This window comes from Cibotium barometz, chromosome 6, assembly GCF_041138505.1.
Source record: "Cibotium barometz isolate CiBa-2024 chromosome 6, ASM4113850v1, whole genome shotgun sequence".
In the NCBI taxonomy this organism is placed as follows: domain Eukaryota; kingdom Viridiplantae; phylum Streptophyta; class Polypodiopsida; order Cyatheales; family Cibotiaceae; genus Cibotium; species Cibotium barometz.
In genome coordinates, this window is record NC_141051.1 from 26,293,497 (window position 1) to 26,314,660 (window position 21,164).

Here is a 21,164-nt window from a genome sequence, read left to right on the forward strand (position 1 = left end):
GAACATACATGCTATCGTGTGCATACATACATCATCCACAGGATGTCCATGTATGATGTCATAGATCATAGATATACATACATACATGTATGCTACCATGAACATACATACATCATCTGCTTGATGGCCATAGATCATGGCCATACATGATGTCATAGATCATAGTTGAATCATTCATAATGTTTATACATGTGTAGAATGGGTTGTATGAGAATCTCCACATGCTTAATCTTCTCTCGGTGTGCTTTTATGGTCCACGTGATACATATATATGGTCGGAATAGGCTCTATGTGATCCATATATGGTTGGAATGGGCTCTATGTGATTCTTATATGCTTGGTCTTCTAAAGTTGTGCTCTACATGGCCCATGTGGTTTTGTACATGTTTGTTGTTGTCCCAGTGTGGTTTGTACAATTGGAATGGGCTCTACGTGATTTATATGCTTGTTCTGCTCATTGTGTGCTATGTATAGTCCATGTGGTTTTGTATATGCTTGGAATGGGCTACCTGAGATCTTTACATGCTTGCTATGGTCTTGGTGTGGTCAATACAGGAATGGGCTAAACGTGTCGTCTTGTACATGTTTGAAATGGGCTCTAAGTGATCTATATACTTGGTCTTCTCACATTGTGCTTTACATGGCAGTCCATGTGGTTTGTATGATCAAAATGGATTGCCAAGATCTGATCTCTACGGTCCATGTGATCCGCATATGGTTAAAATGGGCTATATGTGATTTCTATATACTTGGTCTTCACGGTGTGCTCTTCTACATGGTCCATGTGGTCTTTGCACATGGTCAGAATGGGCTATCCCCAAGATCTTTACATGTTCGTTATTGTCTTGGTGTGATTTGTATGGTCAAAATGGGCCCTATGTGTCCCATATATGATTGAAATGGGATCTATATCAATATGCTTGTTCTTCTCATGGTGTGCTTTAGACATGATCCATGTAGTGTTATCATGTAGTTCTATACATGGTCAAAATGAGTTGCCTGAGATCTTTACATGTTTTTTGTTGTCTCGGTGTGGCTAGTACAGGAATGGGATCTATGTGTCTTGTACATGGTTGGAATGGGCTCTATGTATCCCATGGTCACAATGTGCTCTATGTGTCCCATGCATTTGTCAGAATAGGTTCTACATGATCTATATGCTTAGTATTCACAATGTGCTCTACATAATGGTCCATATGGTTTGTAGGATCGAAATAGACTATCCAAGATCTTTACATGCTTGGTGTTGTCTCAGTGTGCACATACGGTTTGTGTGACCTTGGAATGCGCTCTATGTGACCTCTATATGCTTGGTCTTCTCATGGTGGCACTCTGTATGGCCATGTGGTCTCTATCCACAGTTGGAATGAGATTGGAAGGCCCTTGCATCATGGAAAAGACATAGGAAAGAACCACTTGTCATGGGGCTTTACCCAACCACACTCAAGAGCATAAAACAGTTCAACCAAGAAGCCAATGTTCCACGATCGTGTTGGATGTGAAAGAAGATGCTCTGCACAGACTCACAGCAGACAAAACATGCACATGAGCTCAAAGAGCGACAAAGATAATAGCTGGAATGCACTTGAAAATGAGATAACGAGTGAGTGGAGGAGTATAACTCTAGCAGCCCTAGCACTAGGGCTGACGTGGATGCTTACACACTAAGGGTGTGTTCACGAGGAAAAACCCTTGCCAAGAATAGGGTAAAAAGTGCCCATGATCAACTCAGTTCACACCTGAACTTCTTGGAGGTAGAAGGTTAACAAATCCCCTTGAAGTGAATGGATACATGGTGTAATAGACTATCTTGGTAGAGGTAATAAGTTCAAAGCTTATTGAAAAGCTAAAAAATTCTCCTTGGAAAGGGGCTTGGTAAATCCATCTACCACATTGGCCTGTGTCGGCACGTAGGTCAAGGCTATCTCTCCAGCATGGAGCTGTTCCCTGGCATAGTGATAATGCACCTCAATGTGCTTTATATGTGCATGGAAAATTGGATTCTGCACAACTGCTAATGGGCTTTGGCTATCAGTGTAAAGGGTGGTAGTAGACTATTATTAGACTATTATCCAATATACCAAGATCAGCCAAAAGATGGTGGAGCTAGGCACACTCCACAGTAGTTGTGAATGCTGCCCTATATTTAGCTTCACAACTAGATGTGGCTACTGTTAGGCTACTTGCATGAGCTATCAAGAAGGAAACAATATCCAATGGTTGACACTCTTGTGTCAGAAAATCCTTCCCAATCACTGTCAAGGTAGGCATATAAGCATAAAGAAGGCGCACTGCTATTAAACAATGTATAGTGCTGAGTGCCTTGAAGGTAGTGGAAGACATGCTTCACTGTTTGCCAATGCTGAGTTCTGGGACAATGCATAAACCTGCTCAATTATGACATTGCATACTAAATATCTAGACAGGTATTGCATAGATATATAAGGTATCCAATAGCTTGCTAATTAGGTGGCTACATTAAAGGGCTTAGAAGATTCCTTAGTTGACAGTCGGAGATCAAGTTCCATAGGAGTAGAAACAGGTTTACAATCTGTCATTTGAAAGCATTCTAAGAGCTGTTGAATGTATCTTTGTTGAGATAACATGATGCTTCCCTCAGTTGGAACAAACTGGATACCTAAATAATAATGCAAAAGACCCATGTTGGAATGTCAAATGTATTCTATAGGTCAGCGAGAGGAAAGCTACAATGTGCCCCTCATCAGGGCCTGTCGTAAGCACATCATCCACATAAAGATTGAGGATAAGGAGATGATCCTTTTCTTTGCAAACATAAAGAGTGCTTTCAGTGGGGCTATTTTGAAAGAGGAAAGAGAGCAAGTATGCATGTATCTTCTGATACCAAGCACGAGGATCCTGTTTAAGTCCATATAGTGCTTTGCGCAATATACATACCTAGATGCTTTGCACCCTGCTAAACAAAGCCAAGAGGTTGTGTGACATAAACCTCTTCCTATAGATCACCATTCAGAAATGTAGTTTTGACATCCATCTGATGCACGCTCCAACTTTTATACACAACTAATGCAACCAGAGTCCGAATGGTTGTCATACATGATGTAGGTGGAAAATTGTTGTGTGACATAAACCTTTTCCTATAGATCACCATTTAGAAATGTAGTTTTGACATCCATCTGATGCACGCTCCAACTTTTATACACAACTAATGCAACCAGAGTCCGAATGGTCGTCATACATGATGTAGGTGGAAAATTCTCATCATAGTCAATGCCTTCCCTCTAGGCATAGCCCTTGGCAACTAATCGGGCTTTATACCTATCAACAGAGCCGTCATGCTTCCATTTCAGCTTAAACACCCACTTGGTGCCTATAACACGGTTGTTAATAGGCAGATCACATAACTCCCATGTATCATTTTTGGCAATCAAATCCAATTCCAAACGCATGCCTGAAACCCAATTGTCATCCTCCAAGGCATCAAAGTGAGAAAGTGGTTCCTCATTTAGTGCGGTAGTGATAAGGGTTGTGTCTACAAAATGAGATGCATGTCTTGAGGCAACTTGTGTCCTGCATGGCAAAGGTTAAGGTAGCTTACTGTCATGTACGGTAGCCTGTTGGAGCCAGCTTGGAGCCAGCACAAAATCCACTGAGAATCACGAATAGTTGCATCCTCTTCAATTAATGCATCACCCAAGGCATCCAGATTAAAGGGTTGCTCACCCAAAGCAATAGGGATATTGTTGAATTGCTGAATCGACTGATGGGTTGCAATAGCAGGTGGTTGAGTCGAAGCCAAGGGTAGGCTCAAAGAAGTCAACACTAGTACTACCAAACAATGTATCAAATACACTGGGATGGCTGTAGCCCAATAGGAGAGCATGGGTTGAGATACCAAACAAAGGCAACAATGTATCAAAATACATCCAGGGCATCAATGGATCAAATACATCCAGGGCATTAATGGATGGCTGCCTATAGGAGATCATGGGTTTAGATGCATATTCATCAAAGATGACATCTCTGAATACAATCAGCTTTCGACTAGATGGAACATACAGCCGATATCCTTTGCTCTAACTTCTATACCCCACAAAGATACATTTCAAAGCCTTTGCTTCAAGCTTATGTCTATGTTGTACTGGTACATGCACATAGGCCACACAACTGAAAACATGCATATAAGTAATGGCTATTCTGCCATTCCAAGCTTCATAAGCTGTCATAGATTTCATAGCCTCAATGGGATAGCAGTTCTGTACATAATTGGCACACTTGACTACTTCAAGCCAAAATCTAGAAGGTAGATCCTTGCTTTTGAGTATACATTTGGCCATTTCCATGAGTGTCCGATTTCGACATTTAGCTACACCATTATACTATGGTTTATAAAGAGTCATACACTGATGAGTAATGCCATGGGACAACATGAAAGTAGCAAATTCATTTAACAAATACCCCCCCTCTTGGTACGCAATGTCAACAGCTTATGATTGCAAGAATTTTTAGCAAGAGGAAGGAACTAATAGAAAGCTGAGAAGGCATCCGACTTGACTTTCAAACCATACACCCAGCAGAAGTGGGTGTAGTCATCACAGAGATCACTATGCACTAGCAATGGGTGAGTGGCACGGACAATGCCATCTTTTGGAAAGGACTGACGATGCATCTTTCCCAGTATACATCCCTTGCATACATGCTTTGGGGGGAGCTGCATAGGTGTGGCAGCTCATTAACCATAGCTTGACACTGTAACTGTAGAAGAGATAAAAAATTTAAGTGACCAAACCGAGCATGCCAAAGCTCAGTGTCATGTGGAATCTGTGGCGTGGAAACAGTCAAGGCATTTGCATGAGGATCACTACTCCTATCATACATGTCAAGTTTGTATAGGCCATTGCACAATGTACCAGAGAAGAGAAGTGCATTGGAATTAGTATTATTGGGAATGGAACAACAATGATAAGAAAACTAAATTTTCAAGCCACCTTTGGCAAGTGTTGAGACAAAAATGAGATTCTTACGGATTTCGGGTACATCCAAGATGTCAGCAAGAGCATAAGGATCCCTAGAGCATGAAGTCAATGCCACATTGCCAATGCCTTTTATGGCATAGGATGCATCATTAGCACAGAAAATTGTTCCATTTGATGGAACATCTCTCAAGGTAGAAAATAGTTGCTTGCATGAAGTAATGTGCTTAGTGGCACCGGAATCAAAGTACCAGTCAACATCATTTAATAAGGACAGACAAGAAGTAGGCAGATCACTATGAAAAGATGCAGGGGAGGAGAGAGCTTGAGCTCTTACAAGCACACACACACACACACACACACACACACACACAAACCCTAGAAGAGAACACACAAGGTGAGAGGCTGAAAATTCTTCTTCTTCTTCTTCACACAACAAAAGAGGTCTACAAAGAAGATAAAGTGACTAATAACACACATAATAGAGTATATACAAGTGGTCCATAATGTGAACAAGCTAAGAGGAGTGGGTAGATGTGGACTAGTCAGTGTAGTCCAGTTGTAGAATCTCTGGTGAAGATATGTCAGGTGATAGCTACCAAACCCGCTACTAGTGATGTAAATGTCTAACGGTCATGCAGGCGCCTCGTGAGTGTTAGCTTATGTTGAGCTTGACATCTCAATGCTTCCCCTCAAGCTCAACTCCAGCTCATGAACTCCAAGCATATCTTGAAATTTGTGAAGCTTCTCAACTCCCAAGGCCTTCGTAAAGATATCAGCGACCTGATCCTGTGTGCTGATGTAAGCTAAGTCGATGTTGCCCGCTAAGACTCTCTCCCTCTAATGAAGTGATAATGTACCTCAATGTGTTTCGTCTGCGCATGGAAAATTGGGTTCCTGGCCAATTGTATACTGCTAAGATTGTCACAATATATGACAACCTTTCTCTCAACATGTAACCCCAAATCAGCAAGTATCTTGCGTAACCAAAGCTACCTCACACGCTGCCACCGCAACTCCTCTGTACTATGCCTCTGTACTCGGTAAGGTAACTATGGGTTGCTTCTTGCTATTCCATGTCATAGCATCACTGCCTAATGAAAACATAAATCCACTGGTAGATCTCTTGTCTGAGATGCTACCTGCCCAATCTACATCTGTGTACCCATATAGCTCCAATGGCACACCTGCTGTATAAAAAAATGCATAATCAATAGTGGCCCTCAAATACCGAAGTGTGCATTGCACATTATTAAGATATGGTTTACGTGGAACCTGCATAAATTGGCTCTTTAAGCTAGCAGTGTAACTCAAATTTTCCCTGCTGATTGTGACATAGATTAAACTCTCCACAATCTTCCTGTATATAGTGGGATCCTCCAACACATAACTTGCATCCACACTAAGCTTTCCATTTTGATCTAATGGCACTGAGATTGGCTTACAATCAGCCATCCCATACTTGGACAACATGTCCAATACATACTGTCTCTGTGATAGCCAAATACCCTCAGGTGTGTGAATGACCTCAATATCCAAAAAGTAGCGTAGATCTGCTAAATCCTTCATCTTAAACTTCCTTTTGATGAGAAGACTTTTTACATGCTCAATTTCATCCAAGTTGTCACCCCCAACAATAAGATCATCTACATATATGGTGATGATCACAATACCCTTATCACTCTTGCACACATACAAAGAGTGATCTGCATCTGCCATATGAAAACCAATAGTGATAAGATACTCAACAATCTTGTCATGCCATGCTCGTGGAGCTTGCTTCAGCCCATATAAGACCTTACGAAGCTTACATACATACTCTAGGTGACCTATATCCTAAAATGGTTGATCCATATACACTTCTTCTTGCAAGTTGCCATGCAAGAACACATTTTTTACATCCATCTGATGTAAAAACCAGCCTTTAGCTCTGCAGCCACCGCAATCATAGCTCTTGTAGTTGCTATCTTTGTAACCGAGGAAAAAGAGTTATGCAGAGAATCAAAACTTACTCGCAGTTCCCGTGAACGCTCTGCGAACTGAGAAACGGAGGTCCAGACGTGCCCGAAGCGCGTTTTTAGCCCAAAAAATTATCGTCCAACGGACAGTATAGTTTCCCTTCACTTTTCTCCTCAATCGGAGTTTGTTTACTGCCCCAGTGCCTCTCGAAGAGCTCCCGACAAGGGTGTAGTAGCCAACACAAAGGGGAAAGAGTAGATGAAGCTTTTACCCTCGTACCGCTTCCTGTGCTTCTCTTGCTTGCAGCTTAACCCTTAGCATGACCAAGATTTGATACCATGAAAAGATGCAGGGGAGGAGAGAGCTTGAGCTCTTTCAAGCACACACACACACACACACACACACACACACACACACACACACAAACCCTAGAAGAGAACACACAAGGTGAGGCTGAAAATTCTTCTTCTTCTTCACACAACAAAAGAGGTCTACAAAGAAGATAAAGTGACTAACACACATAATAGACTATATACAGCGGTCCATAATGTGAACACGCTAAGAGTGGGTAGATGTGGACTAGTCAGTGTAGTCCAACTGTAGAATCTCTGGCGAAGATATGTCAGTGCCAGCTACCAAACCCGCTAGTGATGTAAATGTCGAATGGTCATGCAGGTGCCTCATGAGTGTCAGCTCATGTTGAGCTTGGCATCTCAACACACTACATGTTAATAACATTACATAGCCATCATGTTCAAAATTTGCTTCCTCTGCATTGTCACTTATAGTGGTAGCCATTCCTTGCTTCTTCTTCTTCTTCTTCTCACTCTCCTTTCGCTTCCGATAGTATTCTAAAACATAACTAGGTTTTCGACAATAATTGTATCTCTTTTTCTTCTCAGCTGGCTCCTCTTTGGTCTTAGGGTTATCTGATTGGGGGCTGGTGCTTTGCCCTTAGGCTTGCATGAGATGGAGCCTTAGATTTGCCTTGCCATGATGGAAGGTAGCAAATGACTAATTAGAAGCAAGCATATTGTTCCTTTTGGAACGAGATTGCTCTTCTTAAAGCAGGAGAGCCACCAAATCATCAAAGGTATACAACTCTGAATTACTCTTTATTAGGAGGTGAAGTGTGGTAGAAAATCCTTGATATGATTCAATGGCATGCCATTTAGAACGGTAGAGACAAGAGAACTATATAGAATAACCTCATCAATATTGATTAGTTGTTCCCGCTCAGATCCTTGACACGGATCATAAATGCATCCATAGATTCATCCTCTGTCAGATGCTCCAAGCCAAGCTTTTTCCAAAGATAGGCAACTCTAGCTTCATTACAAATCTGATATAGAGAGGCAAGGACATCCCATGCACTCTTCTTAGCAGATGAACATGATCGGATGTGAGAAACAACTACCCACTAGAACCAGATTCATTGGTTCCAACAATGGATCTAGAGGACGTCTTGATAGTAGATGTGGGCCTAGTAGAGGTCGGGTGTGTCAGCACCAGATACATATACCCACAAGTTCTTTACCACTAGAACCTGATGCATCATATATACCCACATGGGATAGTTGGTTTCATCTAACTTGATAGCATCCCGAACAATTCATTAGTGTTTTCGAACATGTTTCATAGTAGCAAAGGAATATACAGATTGAAGTGTATCTAACATAAGGATTACCTGTAGAAGGGAAGTACTTCAAATGTCTGTAGAGGGTTAGGTAAACCTACCAGAAGTAGGTTACGGACCCGGCAGGTGCACAGTCAAATGGGGAAGCAACAGGTCAAAATTAGCTGACTGGAAGCTGATGTGGAATTAGCAAAACAAAAGCAGATGTGAAATCAGCAGGTCTAATGTTAACGTGGAGACAACATGGCCAATGCCCGATGATGCTGATGTAGAGAGACAAATTTGAAGCTGACGAGGAATCAACAAGACGGAAGCTGACGTAGAATTAACACAGGTCTGATATGCTGATATGGAATCAGCATATCAGACGGAAGCTGACGAGGAATCAACAAGACGGAAGCTGACGTAGAATTAACACAGGTCTGATATGCTGATATGGAATCAGTGGGTCCAAATGTGATGTGGCATCAGCAAATCCAAAGCTAATGTGGAGTTAGCAGTTTTGATGCTGACATGGAGTTAGCAATTCTGAAGGTGACATGGTGTCAGTAGATCCAAAGCTGATGTAGAGTTAGCAGGGTCTGATGTGGTGTCAACAGTTCTGAAGTTGACTTGTCGTAGCAGGTCTGATGCTGATGTGGAGTCAACATTTTTGAAGTTGACGTGTCGTCGGCAAATCCAAAGCTGATGTAGAGTTAGTAGGTTTGATGCTGATGTGGAGTCAGCAGTTCCGAAGGTGATATAGTGTCAGCAGTTTTCAAGTTGATCTATCATCAACATGTCTGATATGCTGACATCGAGTTAGCAGTTCCAAAGCTAATGTGTCATCAATATGTTTGATGCTGAAGTGGACTCAACAAGCTTGATTCTAATGTGGAGTCAGTAGATCTGATGCTAACTTAGCGATAGTAGATTGGAGTCGGTAGACGTGTAACCTGACTGCTAAAAGTAAACCTAGCCAACTATTGAATTCGGAATATAAAGTGCTGACTATTGAAGAGATAGGAAATTGTAGACAGAAAAATAGACTTCTGAATGTAGAACAAAATGTTGAAAGTCGAGAGCCACACGTTGAAAGCGAAGAGCGAAGTGTTGAATGCTGAAGACTGAAAGCCAGACACTGAATGCAAAAATCGAAGGGCTGAGCTACAAATAAGGAAATACTGCCTGACGCAATTAAATGAGCTGACAAAGCAAAATCAACTGATGTAAAAGTCAAATGCTCAAGAAGAATGCTAAGAAGATGATAGTTCAAAACTCTAATGTCAAAAGAAAGCTGAATGACTAAACAACATCAACAACAAGAGTAGTATTAGCTGGAAACCTTTGTTGAAAGCTGAGTGAAGAGCTAGTAGTGTGGAGGTGCGCCTTGAATGTACAACAATATTAATAAAAATAACGCGAATGAACAAAAGAAGGCAAAACCCTAGATCTAATTGAAAGTGCATAGGGCAAGATCTTACCCACAAACAAATGGCAACCCCAATGAGATGAAGATCAACAAGAGTGGCAACAGAACAACAAGGCTCTGATATACCAATGTTGGATGTGAAAGAAGATGCTATGCACACAGACTCATAGAAAAAACACACACACGATCTCAAAGAGCAACAAAGATGATGGAAATAGCTAGAATGTACTTGAAAATGAGATAATGAGTGAGTGGAGTACAACTCTAGGGCTGATGTGGTTGTTAACACACTAAGGGTGTGTTCTCATGGGGAAAAAACCAAGCTAGCAAGGGTAAAAGTGCTCATGATCAGCTCAGTTCACACCTGAACTTCTCAAAGGCAAAAGGCTAACAGATCTAGCTCACAAATCTAGGGGCAGGGTGTGTCACTCACCTCGTGAATACTTGTGCTTGGGATCCTCATAGGTTGTGCTGCCCCAGGAGTACGCCGAGAGCTCCACTTCGTCACCTCCTATGCACTCCAAATGCAACTCAATCCTCCTCTCACTCAATCTCTCTCCCACACATACACTCACACATACACAATGAGCATATAATAGATCTAAGTGAATTAGGCAAGAGATTAGGCAGGAAGTAAGAGAGTAGAGAAGAAGAGCACTCCATTGATTATGCATGAGACTGAACGGTGAGAATGGAAATTGATCCTTATTTTGGCCCCAAGCATTCACACCTTGGTCGACCATACTTAAAACATAGGTCCATGGCTATCCAAGGGCGCCTAGGCTTGTGCAAACACTTAATCTAAGCATGCAATCTCAATAATTAACCCATGGTATGCCTTTCATAGACAAGCGATGATCACACACGTAAAATATACAATATTAGCATTTCATAGACAATCGATGATCACACACGTAAAATATATAATATTAACATTTCTAATGCCAATGGCCCAACAAAGTGAGGCTGCCAATGGATGTCATCGATGCTAGAGAGGTGTCCAATGAGGGTTAACATTCCCCCCTTTTCCTAATGCAGATTTCGTCCTCGAAATATGTCGATAAAGATTCGTCAAGGCTGTATGCTGGATGCATGGTGACAATGGAAATGCTAGAGGCCTTGTAAGGTCTGCAAGGCAACATTATGGTACTAGTAAGGTGTTCTTGTCGAAAATAATTAAAATCAAAGCCCAATGCAAACACTAATCAAGTAGTGAGGAAATATTGTTGTGCTAGTCAAAATTTTCTAGTTAAGACAAGGGTAGTCCCCCAAGGTTGGTCCAAATTCGATCTATACTAAGATGGAGCAAAGAGAATGCCTTGGGTTTTGACCCTAGTCTCTACACAATATCACTTTGGTGAAACCATATCTAGCTATTATCTAGCCTCATAAATGAAAATGCTAAGTGATTATTACATGCTTTTGCTTTAAAAAAATAGGAAACTAGTGGATAGGTATAAAAGGGTTCTCCTAAATAGAATCGCCAAAGTACATGAAGAAAAAGAGGATGGTTGGGCATGGTACATTCATAGAGAAATGAAAAACTATCTAAAGGCGCACCAATCAAAGGTATGCAATCCGTACTTAATGAAAAAGGTGTTGAATCATATAGCATAGCTGCCTCTTCTAGATCAAGAACAAGAAGAACAAATGCAGTAAGCAACACATCTACAACCACCATTACTTACCTCTGAAGAGCTACAAGAAGGACAATCATTATTGAAGGACACCAAGGAAATCATGAAGGAGCTCAAGAAAGGTAGAAAGAAGAAAATTGACAGAAAGATGCAAGGAATAATGCGTGGTGTCGCAGAGGAAACATAATGACTAGAAGCTGAGCTAGCCTAGGAGATCACATCTTATCAGAAAGTACTAGGGTAGCGGGAAGCAACAAGCTTCTGTTTATCAGCACCTCCAGTTGGCACGGCAGCAGAAACACATCAACAAACCCCACCTCCTAGCCCAACACAATTAATTTTCCCCTCTTTGGAATTCCACCATATCAGATACACCTGCATCCACTGCGTTGGGTACAAGGAGAGCCACATAACACGAAAAATTGCAAGAAGCGGCAAACTCATTATAGGGAGAAATCCTCGAAGAACGACTGGATACATGAAAGTGAAAGAGAAATGAGGAGACACCTAGCCCCAGCAAATGGAAATGTTTGGATGATGCATAAAGGATTACAGAAAAGTCTTTCCTACATAATCTGGATTACGAAACATTCCTCCATGAGACTGAAGAAGGCTTGGACAATCTCTTATAGTTACCACACTCATAATTAGAAGGAGCGGTTTGCAACAAGTGCTTTCATTTGGGAACAAGAGTAGAGGGTGTGGTGATGCCATCTTTTGACCACTCACATGCTTCAAGATAGAAACACAACACTATGGAAATAGGTCCAGGATACCACCAACCAAGTTCAGACGCTCCAAGAGCATTTAATAGCAGTAGAAGCAAACCACTGAGATGTAATCTTGAAAAGCTTAAAGGCTGCCAAAGAGAAAGAAGTAAGGTATTAAACACTCAAAAGCAATAATCTTGTTCTCAGCTAGACATTGGTATAAAGAATTAAGAAAAATACAGACTTAAAGGCACAACTGGAGCAGGCAAAAGAACAGATTCAAAGAGGAGTTCCAAAATACATTCCAGGCTAAGGAAGAGGTATTACAAAGCAACTTGAAATCAATATTCGTAGCTCTTAAGGATGCTGATCACAAAGTGCTTCAACTTCAACAAGAAAGGGAAAAAATAAACAAAGCCAATGTAGAAAAAGTACGGGCACTGAATGAGACCATTAATGCCAAATCATTGGAGATGCAGAAGTTGATGGGACACCCACAAATAGGAAATGCTATAGATTACCCAGCAGATCCAAGCTAATCAAGCTTTGCCCACTGAAAGGCTTCAAAAGATTATAGAGACTCAAGAAATGGAAGCTGTGGCCAGACGAGCACAGGAAGCTGCCCACAAGAAGCTTTGAAGAATTGGATGCAGCAAGAATGTACGAGAAACAACCATCTCAGATCTTCTAACAACCAAGGATTCTCGGATATAGGAATTGGAGCGCCAACTAGCAATCCGGGAATGCAGCGAAAGACAAGAGCCTACCGATGAGTTGGGGCTACTTCTTGCACGAGCCTTGGAGTTAGGTTTGTTGCCAGTAACTCCTCGGGACCCTCCTCAAACTTTGACTCTCTTTTTTCTACAATAACACTAGGCTTTACTACAATATGAAATAAATTTGTCTAATGACTTGAGCCTAGGAGATTTAACACTAATTAAACAAAATACAGAGCATGATGCTGACCCTAGTATTATCATGGGGATTTTCTGAGGGGATCTAGTACTAACTGATCTAAAGGATTTTTTCTTCTATCCATTACACCCTATTGTGTGAACAACCTTCGTAGTTGGTGTCGGGTGTTGCAAAACTCAGACATCCTGGACAACAGTGTTGACAAACTAGACCTATTTGTTCCAGATGATATTCCTGATACACTGGCCAATTACAAAATTGTAGCTCGCAGTTGCCAATGGATCATGAGTCATAGGTGGTTAGAAGTATATAATACCCATCAACATTTAAACCTCTATGAGTCTACACTATATCATCCTTTTGGCATTCTTAAACTTTATTGCAATATCCACGAACATCTAGAAGCCATGCTGACTACAGTACTTTATAATTTTGATAAAATACATATTGAATATCCTAACATATCTCCCAAGGATATCATTAAGCTACAAGAATTTATGAAGCTCAACAAACCCACCCACCCACCCCCTAGTTTTGGAGAAGGTCAAGAGGAAACATCAAGTTCCTCATCTAATCCAACTTATCCTGTATTTTCAATTGTTGCAAGTAAATTACTCAATCCATACCTGAGTGTTCCTCCTATTAAATCTAAGGCCGATTATATATTTTCTAGTATTCTTTCTCATCTGTTATAATTTCTCACTAACACTCTCGCCCCGAGGAGTTATCGGCACCCAACCCATCTCCACATGGCCAATTCAATAGGTTAGTCACACTCTACCCCCAAGATACTCTTGAACCATTTACTGATAATACTATTCTTGAGTCTTTGTCTACTGCAGAATATGAGGGATTAATCAGAGTAGGGAATCCTCTCCTAAAGCCAAAGTTAATGTTCAAAGTGTTAATGCAAATAAAGCCTTTTGAACCTACTTGATAGATCCTGCCAGAGGCATATTCTGATGTTACTCCAAAAAAGCACCCATATGTACTATACCCTATCCAAGCACCAAAGCCAAAATTAGAAGAATTATTACCATTGGATGGAGAGGGCACCTTATGGTCAAATGTGGCATGGCATACAAAGCTGGCTAACCCGCACTTGGCAAATTTACTTGACATTAGAATTGTTACATTCATGATCAGTTACTGCTTTCACCAGCAGGTGGAGAAAAGCAAATCCAATCCACCTATTGCTTTCTCCACCTGCTGCTTTCACAAAACAGGTGGAGAAAAGCAAATCCAATCCATACACGAGGGGGATATACAACCATTGACGATGCCAACCCCAAACTTGAAGATTTTAGTATACAGCCAGCATGGCCAAAGGAGTATCTGACTATTCTAGAATATAGTCATCAGTATATGTGTGCCCCACCAACACAGAGAGTGGAACCTTTCTATATACCAATGAAAAGAAGATGGACACCATTGGAATTCCATGAGGCCAAGCAGAGAGATTCACATGTCTGCTACAACTTTCCTTTATTCTTGCCAGTAACATTTATAGATATAGGATAGCAAAGGAAGCAATTGCTGACTTGTATACATGCATGGCGTTGCATCCCGGACCTTGCCATTGTAGCCAGTGTCCGATTTCTAAAATTTATCGTGGTCCTGATTGATAACCTAAAGAGAGATATGATGGATTTAATGCCGATCAACTACAATTCAACATGAATCAAGGCCCTATTGATAGAGGCATGATGCTATATTATCATTGCCTAAGGTGTTTACCAGCATATATGCATGTCACATTTGAAGATATGGTAGATACCGGGTTCTAGAGATCACACTCTACATTCAGAAGAAGAACCTTGAAAAATCTTCAATCACGCCATAACTTTTGTCGTGAGTTCGGTGACCAGGTCTTTAGGCCTCGGTGACAGGTTCTGAGGATAGAACTTACATCAAGTAGGGGGAGGGATGTTAATCCTAGTTAGGATTAACAATTATGCTCCTCCATTTGAAGACATTAATAAGTGTCATGTAAAGGCACTATAAAGGTTATAACATTATGAGAGATTAACCACCCAAGGCCTTAGTTAGTAAGTTTTGGGCGCCCAAGTGTGAATAAGGGCCGATTGTATATAAGGTATTTTCTCATAATAAATAGACATAATCCCCTTTGTGTTATGAGAGTTCTTGCTTTGTCTTGAGAGAGAGAGTGAGAGAGAGTCTCTAGCACATGTGCCTTCTCTATACTTGTATGCTTGTGTGGAGAAGTGTGAGAGAGAGATTGCCTTGTGTGTGGTGGTGTGAGCGACTCTACGATGACAATGTGGAGGTAAAGCTTGGAGCATTGGAGCTTCTCAAGTGAGCTTGGAGACCTCCAAGGGACACAAGCTTGGAGACCTCAAGGGACACAAGCTCGGAGCATTGGTAAGTTCCGTATGACAATTGTGTTCTATTTCTTCTTCCAAAGGTGAATGCATAGAAATCCTTCTTGGAGGTGTAGTTGCCCATAATAGAATCCCCCTTGCAATAGGTTGTTGTGCTGTTTTCTTTGCATTAGGTTGAGGTGTTGCAGTAGGCATTATGGCTTGTGGCTATGATGGGGCTGGTAAAGCCAACTGCTTCTACTAAGGTCTAGAAGCATTAACAAGGGTTTGCAACAAATGTGTGTAGCATTGTGAAGCCTCATGACCATAACATCCATAAAAAGTATAATTTCCATTATAGCGTGTCCTTATTAGGACTGGACACTTACTGGTCCGATTCCCTTGTCAACAGAGTGAGCACCATTGAAGCTCTCTCCTTGGATACATATGTACATTTTCTAGAGATCTATTGGCCTTCATCCCCTCTTAGAGGGCTTTCATGAAATTTGTGAAATTCATCTCCACTAAATTGTTAACCTTAACAAAGGGTTTAACTATAGAAGTGCTATGTTTCCCGACTTTAGAAGTAATAGATTTAGAATGTGATTTTTTGGCTCCATTGAGCATCAGATTATCTTCTAATTGGATGGCATTTGTTGTGACTTCATCCCACATAGTGATCCCTCTAATGACTAAGCCATTATAGATCACCCATGTTTAAGCCCCCATGGATGAATCTATCAAGCAGCTGATTATTTGAATAATGTTTATGTGAAAGGCAACAAGAGTTTAAATGCTTGAGATGGCTAATGGAATCTCTAAGCGACTCGTCTTCTTGTCTCTCTACTTTCTGTAGTTGTGAAGCTACACCCCATAAGACTCCTTCACACATAAATTACTTCAAGAACAATCTCCTAGGGGCAGTGAAGTTCAAGCCTTCCTTGACCACCTTAAGAGTTCTATACCAATCCCCAGCCTTACCGTTTAATGTTAGACTAAAGGCACTGGTCTTGGAAATCTCATTTCGTTCTCCCAACGCCTCACACTCTTGATCAAATACCTCCAAATGTCTCCTAGGATCACTAGCTCTAGTGAATTTATGAGTTAGCTTGGCTATTTGGGTAGCCTTTTTATGGCTATGTCGATCATCATCTCTCACAAATAGGTGCCATGCTCTCTATTACCACTCTTCCCAAGGCCTATGACAAAGTAAATGGGTATATGGGGCTAGAGCTAGTGCTAGCATAATAGGAGCAATGAGAAGGTGGAGGTGCAACATGTGGCACTGCATGAGGATGTATTGGTCTAAACCCTGATGGGGGTAGATGTGCTACATAAGGTATGTGTCCTATTGGTGCCCCAATAGGTGCTTTAGTCATGTGGGCATTAAGTGCAGTCGGTCTCGCAACATGAGTTGGTAGAGCACTCACTCTAGGGAAAGGATGTTTTGTGGGTGCACTAGAATGAGATGTGACCCCTCTAGGAATGATAATGCAATTGTTCCTCCTCTGTTGTGGCCCCTGAAATATTGATTGGATAATCCCTTCCCAACTAACACCATAAGCTTGGCCTATACCGAAATCCACCAGAGTCTCTATTGATGTGTTATACTCCCAATCATTTGTGAGAATATGTTGTGATCCAAGATTTGCAAGCTTAGCTCTTTCCTTGAGGTAGACAAAATGTTATTGCTTGTGTCAAGACTATCAAGCAATACTTGTGTAGTCTTGGCTTGGGACTCGTTTTGGGCATACTGAGCTATTTAGGCTGCCAATAGTTATTGTGCCACTTCTAAACTCTCTTCTTCCTTTGCTCTAGTAGCCTGGATTAGTGCCTGCACTTCCTCTATTGTTCTACCATCAGGCATAAACACTTGTGCAAGGGGTGGTTTGATTTTAATAGTTGCAGCAGGTACAATAGGAGATATATGGACAGTGATATCAATGTGAACGCTCTCTGTTTGTAATGATGACACTACCCTAGGTGTCTCTCTAGAGTTTACCTCAACTCCTTCATCATGTGGTTGGTATGTAGTAAGATTTGGTTCAGAGGTAGTGGGTTTGAGGCTAAACCTCTGAGGTATATCTCAACCAAGAAGCTAATGTTCCATGACCTAGCTCACAAATGCAGGGGTAGGGTGTGTCACTTACCTCATGACACTTATGCTTAGGATCCTCATAGGTTGTGCCACCATAGAAGCACTCGAGAGTTCCACTCCACCACCACCTCCGCACTCCAAATGCAACTCGACCCTCCTGTTACTCAATCTCTCTCTCTCTCACACGTACACTCACACATACACAATGAGCATATAACAGCTCTAGAATTAGAGCTATTATATGCAAGAGAGTAAAGAAGAAGAGCACTCTCTTGATTATGCATAAGAAAATGAATGGTGACCCTTATCTTGGCGCTAAGAATTCACACCTTGGATGGCCATACTTGAAACATAGGTCGATGGCTATTCAAGGTTGCCTAGGTTTATGCAAACACTTAATCTAAGCATGAAATTGCAATCATTAATCCTGTGGCACGCCTTTCATAGACAAGCATCAATCGCACATGTAAAATCCTATGGCACGCCTTTCATAGACAAGCAGCAATCACACATGTAAAATCCTGTGGCACGCCTTTCATAGACAAGCAGCAATCGTACATGTAAAATATACAATATTAGCATTTCTAATTCCAATGGCCCAATGAAGTGATGGTTGCAATGGATGGTGTTGATGCTGGAGAGGTTTCCAATGAGGGTTAATAGAGATCTTTATATGCTAGGTGTTGTCTTGGTGTGTACACAATCCATGTCTCCCATACATGGTTGAAATGGGCTCTATGTACTCTATCTTTCATGGTATGTTGTTCATGGTCCATAACTTTACATGGTTAGGGCAGACTGCACAAGATCTTCATAAGCTTAATGTCATCTCAGTGTGGTTTGCATGATGCATGTAGCTCACATATGTTTGGAACAAGCTTCTAAAGACCTTTACATGCTCAATGTTACCTTGGTGTGGCTTGTATGGTGTATACGGTGTTGCCATCAGGTCCCTATACTCTGCAAATAAGTACATAGGGCTTTGCGTTCTCTGAATTTGCATTTGAGGTCGTTTCGGGCTCCATTTTTGCATTTCAAGTTCTGCACAGGTGTTTTCGTCATTTTCTGCAAAAATTTTGACAGTGCAGTTTTCTACAAAACAGGCATACGTACTCTATTCTGGACTGTGCTACATAGCACGAGTTGTTTTCTGTTCAATTTTTGCTTCATTACAGGTAGCTTTTGCATCAGTTTCAGTCAGTGACCATGGCTGATAACAACAATGATGTATTTCGCATGTTGTCTGGCTGAAGACAAACTGGATGGAGACAGCAACTACCCACTTTGGGCATACATGATGTAGCATGTTTTGGTTGCAAAAGGCGTGTGGAACATTGTGTAGGGTATGGATGTACGTACAGGTTCTGTGGATGTAGGATCTGTTGAGGATGTTGCAGGTTCTAGCAGCTCTACTGTTGCTGCTATTTTACCCACTGCTGAACAAGCTCGTTGGGATGGTAAAGATGCGCAGGCTCATGCCTTGATTGCACTTTCTGTCAAACGTAACATCACCCCACATATTCGTTCAGCTAAAACAGCAAAACAGGCTTGGGATATTCTAGCTGGTTTGTATGCAGGTCGTAACGAGGCAAAAATCTCTTGCCTGCGTAAAGAGCTAGAATTGAAGATTATGCAGGAAGATGATGACATGAATGTTTTTCTTGCTGAGATTAAAGATCTCAAAGAACAGTTGATTTCTGCAGGTGAGATTATTCCAGATCATTCTCTAGTGCAGACTGTTCTTGATGCTTTACCTGAGACATATCAGACTTTTGCTTCCACGTGGAGACTTCTTGCAGACCTGATGCTGTCAAGTATGATACTTTAGTCAACAAGCTCTTCCACGTGGAGACTTCTTGCTGAGGACAGACCTGATGCTGTCAAGTATGATACTTTAGTCAACAAGCTCTTCCACGTGGAGACTTCTTGCTGAGGACAGACCTGATGCTGTCAAGTATGATACTTTAGTCAACAAGCTCTTCCACGTGGAGACTTCTTGCTGAGGACAGACCTGATGCTGTCAAGTATGATACTTTAGTCAACAAGCTCTTGCAAGAAGCGCAGTCCAGGCAAAATAGGGCCAGGCAGCGTGCAGTTGATCAAGCATTTATTGCTGCCCAGCAGTAGAGAAGAAGTGGTAAGGCAGCCCCTTCCACTGTTTCTTCTCCTATTAGTAGGTCTGCAACTTCTTCTCCTTCCACAGGTAGCAACAATAAGTCTGAGAAGGCTCTTGATAAAGGCAAGAAAAAGACCAGGTGCAACTATTATAAGGCAAATGATCATGTCATTAAGAATTACCCTAAGCTAAAGGCTAAAGAGGCAAAGAAGAAAGAGTCAAATGCAGCCACAATAGCGGATGCTTCTACAAATGTAGATTCTGCAAATGTTGTGCAGGATACAGAATGGGCGTTTAGCATGTATTTCCAGTATGACCCATCTGTACATGATGCATGTTTGGCAGTTTCTGTTGACTCTCATGTATGGTATTTTGACAGTGGTGCTACAAAGCACATTAACTCGCATCGTGATATGTTCACTTGTCTTGAGGCTATCCCTAATGGGAATACTGTCACATGTGCCAATTTACCTAGTGAAGGGCATTGGTAAAATTATGCTTACTGCTGCAAATGGCAGCGCTTTCACACTTTCAGATGCTTTGTATGTGCCAGGGATAAAGAAGAATCTATTGTCTGTCTCTGCACTTGCTAGACTTGGACTTATAGTCAAATTTGTGGATGACAGATGTACTGTTCATGATTTGACTTCTGGTGATACGATTATTGTATCTGGCACCTTTTTTTGTGGGCTGTATAGGCTCAATTCTTATGACAAGTGTGTGGAAGATTCAGCAAATGCAGTTTTTGATGAAAAGGCAGTTTCAAATGCAAAACTATGGCATGCTCGTTTTGGTCATCTAAACTTTGCTAGTTTGCTGCGTTTGCAGAAATTTGATATGGTTGCTTCATTGCCCCCTCTTGAGGCACCATTGAAACATGTTTGTGAAGGCTGTATTTTGGGCAAAATGCAGCATTCTGCGTTTCCAAAGGATGGTTCTGTGTGCGGGCTACTCGCAAATTGCAACTTGTACATAGTGATGTATGTGGGCCTATGCAAACTCCGTCATTTGGTAAACACTTGTACTTCGTGTCGATGGTCAAGCAGGTTGAGGATAGATGTAGGTACACATGTATCATGCAAAGGGAAGGAAAAGGCAGATCAACCTTTTGTGCATGATCTGCCAGCAGGTCAATTAGATGTGGATGGTGATTCTAGCAGCTCTGAGTAGAGCCTAAAAAAGGAGCTTGGCATTTTGTTTGTGGTTGCTCCTGGTGTAAGGAGAACCAGGGCTGTTTTGAGAACACCTTGTAGTGATCTAGGTGTACACAGGTCTATGAGGATTAGGTACCTTGTTGACATGTTGAGATATGATGGATATACAGCTCATCATCATGCTTACATAGTTAAAGAAATACAAGAGTTGGAGCCCACTTGTTTTGAGGAGGCACTTGGAAATAAGAAATGGAA